Below are 8,685 nucleotides of genomic sequence, written 5' to 3' on the forward strand. Positions count from 1 at the left end.
AAAATGGGGGAGGGGGGGGGTCTGGTAAGGTTAAGAATCCACCCGAGGGTTTTTTATCCTTTTTATTAACCCAAACCAATGGCCTGGCCCCCCGGGGGGATCCCCCCTTGGTTTGCCGGGGGGGGGGGGGGGGGAGGTTGGGGGTTAATGGAGGGGGAATGAGGACACATTTGTAATACCTTAACTAATAAAAAAAAAAATAATAAAATTAAAAAAAAAAATAATAAAAAAGTTCCCATTTGAAAAAAAAATTCAAATGGCTAATAAATACATGTGTGAGGGACACAGTATTATGATATAACTATGTGTGTTAGGTTCAATTACATTAAAATTTAAAAGCAAGTATTTATCATCTTTTTTCTTCCTTTCTGAGAGGAAGGTTCCTTTTTTGGACTTCTAAACTTATTTGTGTGGCTTGGGGTAATGAGTATATATGGAGGAAGGCAGAGACTAGAGAGGCTAACCTGAGCTATAATATTAAAAGTTATAGAAACATGGGAATAAATCTTTGTTATCTTGGATTAGGCGATGGTTTTTTAGATGTGACACCAAAAACATAAATGATAAGTGAGAAAACAAGTACGGTAAGATGAACTTCATAAAAATTAAAAACCTTTGTGCCTCAAAGGATACCATCAATAAAATGAAAAGACAACCCACAGAATGGGAGAAAATATTTGCAAATCATATATCTGATAAGAGGTTTCTGATCAGAAGCCTAGCAATTAAAAATAAAAGATATATGCGGAGGCCGGTTTGGCTCAGTGGATGGAGCGTCGGCCTGCGGACTGAACGGTCCCAGGTTCGATTCCGGTCAGGGGCATGTACCTGGGTTGCGGGCACATCCCCAGTAGGAGATGTGCAGGAGGCAGCTGATCGATGTTTCTCTCTCATCGATGTTTCTAACTCTCTATCTCTCTCCCTTCCTCTCTGTAAAAAATCAATAAAATATATTTTTAAAAAAATAAATAAAATAAAAGATATATAATCTGCCCTGGCTGGTGTGGCTCACTTGGTTGGAGCAGTATCCGTGCATGCTTCAAAAGGTTGCTGGTTTGATTCCTGGTTATCGCAAATACCTAGGGTATGGGCTTATCCCTGGTGGGAGTGTGTACGAGACGCGACTGATCAATATTTCTCTCACACATTGGTCTTTCTCTTTCTCTCTCCTTTTCCCTCTCTCTAGGACCAGTAGGAATTAAAAAAAAAAAAAAAAAGATGGCCCCACCGGTGTGGCTCAGTGGTTGAGTGTTGACCTATGAACCAGGAGGTCACGGTTCGATTCTGGTCAGGGCACATGTCCAGGTTGTGGGCTCGATCCCCAGTGTAGGGTGTGCAAGAGGGAGCTAATCAATGATTCTCTCTCATCATTGATGTCTCTATCTCTCTCTCCCTCTCTCTCTGAAATCAATACAAATATATTTTATTTTTTAAAAATATGTTTTATTGATTTTTAGAGAGAGAGGAAGGGAGAGGGAGAGAGGGATGGAAACATCTTATCAATCAGCTGCCTCCTTCACAACCCCTATTGGGGATCGAGCCTGCACCCTGGGCATGTGCCTTGACTGGGAATCGAACCAGCAACCTCTTGATTCCTGGGTCGACACTCAACTGCTGAGCCACACCAGCTGGGCAATACAAATATATTTTAAAAAAAGATGAGACAGTCTCTTCAATAAATGGTGCTGGGAAATTTGGTTAGATACATGCAAAAAAATGAAACTAGACCACCAACTTACACCATACACAAAAATAAACTCAAAATGGATAAAGGACTTAGACGTAAGATGGGAAACCATAAAAATCCTAGAAGTAGCCATAGGCAGCAAATATCAGACATATATCGTAGCAATATCTTTACCGATACAGCTCCTAGGGCAATGGAAACTAAGGAGAAAATAAACAAATGGGACTACATCAAAATAAAAAGCTTCTGTACTATCAACAAAACAACAAGAAAGCCCACTGCATGGGAGAACATATTTGCCAATGTTATCTCCAATAAGGGGGTTTAATCTCCAAAATTTATAGGGAACTCATACAACTTAACGAAAGAAGATAAACAATCCAATCAAAAAATGGGCAAAGGACCTAAATAGACACTTTTCGAAAGAAGACATACAGAAGGCCATGAGACATATGAAAACATGCTCAAAGTCACTAATCATCCGAGAGATGCAAATCAAAACAACAATAAGGTACCATCTCACACCTGTCAGAATGGCTATCATCAACAAATCAACAAACGACAAGTGCTGGCGGGATGTGGAGAAAAGGGAACACTCGTGCACTGCTGGTGGGAATGCAGACTGGTGTAGCCACTGTGGAAAACAGTATGGCGTTTCCTCAAAAAACTAAAAATGGAACTTCCATTTGACCCAATAATCCCACTTCTAGGAATATATCCCAAGAAACCAGAAACACCAATCAGAAAGGATATATGCACCCCTATGTTCATAGCAGCACAATTTGCAATAGCTAAGATTTGGAAACAGCCTAAGTGCCCATCAGCAGATGAATGGATTAGAAAACTGTGGTACCTCTACACAATGGAATACTATGCTGCTGTAAAAAAGAAGGAATTCTTACCATTTGCAACAGCATAGACAGAAATGGAGAGCATTATGTTAAGCGAAATAAGCCAGTCAGAGAAAGATAAATATCACAACATCTCACTCATTTGTGGAATATAATGAAAAACATAAAATGATGAACAAAAATAGAACCAGAGTCATAGAAGCATCGAACAGACTGTCCCACAAATGAGGGAAGGCGGGGGGTGAGGGGGTAAGAGATCACCCAAAGGACTTGTGTGCATGCATATGAGCATGACCAATGGACACAGACGGGGGTGGTGAGGGCATGTGCTGGAGGGTGGGGGCGGCCGGGGAGTGGTCAATGGGGGAAAAAGGAGACTTATGTAATACTTTAAACAATAAAGAATTTTAAAAAATGTATAACCCAATTAAAAACTGGGCAAATAATTTGAATAGACATTTCTCCAAAGACCTACAAAAGGTCAATAAGCACATGAAAAGATGCTCAATATCATTAGTCATTAGAGAAATAAAAATCACAACACTTCACCCCCATATGTTAGCTAAGATAAAAGACAGTAACAAATGTTGGTGAGGATGTGGAGAAATTGGAACCTCAAACATTGCTGCAGCGATGTAAAATGGTGCCATGCGGCCACTTTGGAAAAACAGTCTGGCAGTTCTTCAAAATGTTAAACATAAAGTTACCATATGAGCCAGCCATCCTACTCCTAGGTATATGCCCAAGAGAAATTAAAACATATGTTTACACAAAAGCTTGTATATGAATATTCATAGCAACATTATAAATATGTACAGTAGCCAAAAAAGTGGGAATACAAATGTCCATCAACTAATAATAGATGGACATAATGTAGTATATACATGTAACAGAATATTATTTAGCAATAAAAGGAATGAAATACTAATACATGCTACAGCATGAATGAACACTAAAATGCTAAGTGAAAGAAAGCAGTCATAAAAGGCTTCTTTGTGTGATGTTGTATGAGTCCATTTATATGAAATGTCCTCAACAGGCAAATCAACAGAAATAGAATGTAAATGAGTAGTTGCCAGGGACTGGAATCCTGGGATGGGGAGTGACTGCAAATGGGCATGGAGGTTCTTTTTGGGGTGATGCAAATACTCTGAAGTTAGACAGTGGTGATGGTTACAAAAGTCTGTGAACAAAATCAAAACCGGAATTTTATGGTATGTCATTATCTCTCAATTTTATAAAAGGGTGGATTCTATGGCATATGAATTATAACTTAATAAAGCTGTTATTTAAAATTGATGTTTCTATCTCTCTCTCTCCTCCTTTCCTCTCTGAGATCAATTAAAAAATATATTAAAAAACAAACAAAAAAGTTTTAAGATTTATTAAAAGAAAAGAGAGAAACAGCCACCTTAAAGTGTGGGGTTTTGTAGAGAGAGGTAAAATGGATTTTTTAAAGTTTTGCTATGAGATCATTTTCCCTTCACTCCTCCCATCTTTTCTATTCCTTTGCCGAGAAAACTTTGGGCTCAAATACATATGCCACAAAGATAACAGAAAGTTGGCAACACCCTAAAATTTCAATAATAGTCCATTTAAAAATGTACAGAACAGGATATCATTAAAATAATGTTGTGTTAATATGACTATTGACTTGGGAAAATGTTCACAAAATATTAAGTGAAAACAGCAGATCACAAACAGCACTACAGTCTGACACCATTTTTGTAAATAAATATATCTAAATCCGTCTTAGTGCAGGCTGCTATAACAGTACCTCAGACTGGGTGGCTTATCAAAGGCAGAAATTTATTTCTCACAGTTCTGGATGCTGGGAAGTCCAGCATCAAGGTGCCAGCATGGTTGTGTCCTGGTGAAAGCCCTCCATTGGTACATACTGGCACCTTCGTGCTGTGTCCCCACAGGGCATAAGGGACAAGGGCTCTCTTGGGAGCTTGCTTTATAAGGGCACTAATCCCATTCATGAGGGCTATGCCCTCATGACCCAATGACCTCCCAAAGGCCCCCCTCTTACTCTCATTACCTTTGGGAGTTAGGATTCAACATATGAATTTTGGGGGACACAGACATTCAGACCACAGTGGTATGCATGGAAGAAAATTCAAAAGCATATACAACAAATGTTAACAATGCTTATCTCTGTTGAGTGATTTTGGATTATTTTTAATTTTATTCTTTTGTTTCGTCTTTATTTTCTAATTTGTATATCATAAATACCCATTACGTACATAATTCAAACAGTTTTTTTTTCCCTTTAAACACCACAGATACCATGGTTCAAGGGTTGGGGAGGGGGCTTCCCTTTACATATGGTACTAGGTTTCCCTAGGACCCAGGCCATAATCCAAGGTCTGGACTAACAGGAGCATAGAAAACTTTCTTGTACATATAGTAGTAATTTAGTACCTATGGGCTACAGCCATCACTTGATTTTCAAAGAATATTTCCCCCCTTTTAAAGCACCATTTTCAAGAGGCATTCACAAGTATATACACATAAGAATTTATGATTCTGACCCACAAAACTATTACTGGGTCATACATGCATTCAAATGGAAAAACATAGTGACATACAGAGTCTAGACAGAAAGCTGATCCTCTCAACCAGGGACAAGGAACACATGGATATGGAAGGTGATGAAGAACCTTTGGCTGGAGGGCTCTGACAGTTGTATTATAATATCATGTTTACATATCTGTCTCCCAGACTGTCCTTGAGGTCAAACACTGTGATACAGCTAACTCTGTGTCCCCAGAGCCCACACATAGCGCTTGGAACACAGTAGGTGCTTGGTTATTTGTTGACTCCTATTTTATCCATTTAAAAATTGACTTGTCTTTTTTTTTTTTAAATTGAAGTTAGGAGTTTTTAAAAATTTATTCTGGATATAAGCCTTTTTCAGGTATTCAGGGTGTTCCTCCAAAATGTATACACACTTTAAGAGCTGACAGCTTAATTTTGAAAATGAAATGTATTTTAATAAACACTGCCTTTATAATTACTCAAAGTGTGTCATACATTTTTGGGGGACACCCATTATGTCTTGAAAATATCTTCTCTCAGCCTGTGGCTTTGCCCATTTGTTTTCCTAATGGTTTTATTTATTTTTTCAAATAATAGAAACTTTTTTTAAAAAGAAACTTTTAATTTTATGAAGTTTCATTAAGCCTTTTTTTTTCTTTTAGAATTAAAGCTTTCTATGTCTCATCTAAGAAATCTTTGCCTATCATAAATAAAATTTCCCGTTTTTCCCCTTAAAGCTGTATAATTTTAGCTTTTCATTTAGGTTATACCAAATCTTATTTTAAGTATAAAAGTCTTTCACTGGTTTATTTTATATTTTTGTATCTCAGGGGTCTTACTCCTTCCTGATTTCCACACAACCAAGGGAAATGCCTGCCAATCATTCCTCCATAGACAACTCTAGTTCAGCCAACTAAGGTGAAGTTCTGTAGGCATCTCGTGAGATTTTATATCCATGCGTCCCCCACCCTCAAACTTTCACACGCACATTTTTATGTATCTCATCTCACTGATCCTCACAACTCACCAAAGTGGGCAGAACCACTCTCATTTTAAAAAATAAGGAAATCGACACCCAGAAAAATAAAATGACTTGCCCAAGATCACTGTGAATAAATGACACCATTAAGATGGGACTCAGGAATCCTAGCCTTCGACTTTTTTTCCTTGCTCAGTTAAGAATGTAATGAGAATATATTGTACAGGTGACTTATTTCAAATACCACAGAGCACATTTAGCAAGAACACATCTCTCTGACTTCTTTCCTGGGAGTGACTTGTTTGTTCCATAATAAGACAAGTTTAATCCTGTGGCCCATGAGCTCTAATAAAGGTGAAGAGAAAACAAGGAGGTGGAAGAGCTCTTTTCCTAAGAGCTCCTTACATAACTTGCATTTACCCACTTTCCTTTTTCTAATCCCACTGTCCCTTTCATATCACTGCCCCAGGCTCTAATAACACTCCTCAATCCCACCTCTTGCCCTAGTTCCCAGCCCTCATGTCTCTGCCCCAGTCACAGTTCCCCAAACCCTTTCCCCTGCTCTGAAGTTCATATTCCTCAGTGCTTCCTGGGAACTAACACCTTCCTACAACTTCCCAGTATACTCCTCAACCATATATGTGCATAATTAGGATATTTTTCCCATTGATTCTAGAGAGAATGGGAGGGAAACATTGATGTGAGAGAGACACATCGATTGGTTGTCTCCCGCACATGCCTCTATCGGGGCTGGGGAACCTGCAACCGAGGTACATGCCCTTGACAGGGAATCAAATTTGAGACCCTTCCGTCTGCAGGCTGACACTAACCACTCAGCAAACCGGCCAGGGCTTAGTGTATGTTTTTGAATCTCCCACTAGGGTGGTCAAAGGAAATGAGAATTTAAGGAACTCCTTCTATCTGCTCAGCAATAGGGTCACTCTGGGCAGGAAAATGTTCCTAAACTTCAAAGACAGGTTTCCCTGACTTTGATCACCAGCATTTTCAGCCACAGAACCCCTCCCCTCTTTCCTTGGCCTCCTAAAGGAGGATGGGGAAGACAGCGGCGCTCAGCTGCTGCTCTGCAGCAACCTGACCTTGACCTGAGGCCCCAGGAGGAGCCGCAGTAGGACTGATAACCTTTTTCCTGCCAGGGTCCTCTCGTGGGCAGGAATGGAGAGAAGAGAGCAGGAGGGTGAATTCGGGAGTGTCAGCTTACGCTCAGGTCTCTTCCTGTTAGAAATCTAAGTCTGTATAAGAAGACTGATTATAACAGCTCAGGTGCCCTGGGCATTACAGGGACTGCCTCCCCCTCCTTCCCCCACACTGTGGAGCCTCTTGGTCAGCATTCTTTTTCACTCCATCCATCCTTATGGAGCCTGGTGGTTCCCATAGTGCCAGCCGATACGGTATGTGCGTCTATGTGCATGTATGCATGCGTGGAAAGAAAGGATGGGCTGCATGCTTCACAGCCCTTCCTCTTGAAAGCTGCATGGATCCTTGCTTATTCTCCATCATAAACTTACAACGGTTCTAGCGGTGTCTCTCCCATTAAGCCTTTGTTTCTAGATCTGACCCCCTCCGCCGGACCCGCACTATGGCAGCTTCATTAGAAATGCCCAGAAAGGAAGGAGAGGCTCTTCTACTTCTACACACACACACAAAGCATTAGCCCAGCCTCTGCTTCTACCCATCTCTGCACCGCAGCCCAGATATATGCATGGATCAGCTCGTCTAATGTCTGCCTCTCATGCTCGATCTCACTCTCTTTTTAGGAAGGACAAAGCCACCCCTAGAAACTAGGGTCCGAATGTGCTGATCCGTTATCCTTCGATGGCGCTCCGCCCCTCCCCCAGCCCCGCTGAGCCATACCTCTGTAAGGAGCCGCGCTGAACCCCAAGCTGCTCCGTCTGCACTCCGACCAAGCGCTACCTTGACAGTTCCAGCTGAGGGACCACACAGCGGGGACGGGGCTGGTTTCTTAAGGTCTGATTTCTGTTAATACAATGGCATCGTTGCTAATGCAAGGAGGCTGCGCAATCCCAGCCCCAATATCCTTGCTGCTGCCGCTGGTGCTGCGGTGACGTTGCTGCTAAGGGAAGGGGGGAGGGAGAGGAGCAGGCGTGCCCACAGCACCGCTCAGCCTGCCTCCCTGTCAGTCCCCGAGGGCCTTCAGCCTAGGGAAGGGGGAGGGCAGTCAGTCGGCGCTGCGAGATGGGAACTCTCAAGGCAGCCAAGGAAATTAGGGAGAACACTGGGCCTCGCTCCTCTCTTGTCCTTAAGAGTCTCAGGAAAAAGTCTGGGCAGAGGCTTAGAGTTTCCTTCCTTCCTGCGGCCCCTCCTTTTAGATTTTAGCCAGAAACCGCTCCCTCCTCTTTTTGCCCACTCTGAATGACTTCTTGTTTTCCAGCTTTTTCCTTTCACTGGGATTCCAGACTAGCCTCCGGGTGGAGCCGCCAGCTGGGCGGGGGTTCCTGAAGCCCTGAAGGGAGGCTGCAGGGACCAGCAGTCACACCAAGTTCAGTCTCTAAGGAGGGGATGCCTCTCTGGACTTAGCCTCTTAGTCTGTTTCAGAAAAAAGACTGGGTCAGCCCTAGCCGGTTTGGCTCAGTGGCGGACTGAAA

At 41.9% G+C, this 8,685-nt stretch overlaps 1 protein-coding gene across 3 annotated transcripts in view; it reads right to left on the reverse strand.

The window, feature by feature from the left end:
• Positions 1-8,356, reverse strand: part of RUSC2 (RUN and SH3 domain containing 2) — a 23,196-nt gene extending 14,840 nt beyond the window's left edge. Inside the window, exon 1 of one of the 3 annotated variants that reach the window (XM_006102717.3) lies at positions 7,934-8,356. The gene's annotated coding sequence lies outside the window, so the exon portion shown is untranslated. The remainder of the gene's footprint in view (positions 1-7,933) is intronic. The other 2 variants (XM_023744010.1, XM_023744009.1) reach the window with 2 other exon arrangements.
• Positions 8,357-8,685: the final 329 nt, after the last annotated feature.

This window comes from Myotis lucifugus, unplaced genomic scaffold (assembly GCF_000147115.1).
Source record: "Myotis lucifugus unplaced genomic scaffold, Myoluc2.0 scaffold_424, whole genome shotgun sequence".
NCBI lineage: Eukaryota > Metazoa > Chordata > Mammalia > Chiroptera > Vespertilionidae > Myotis > Myotis lucifugus.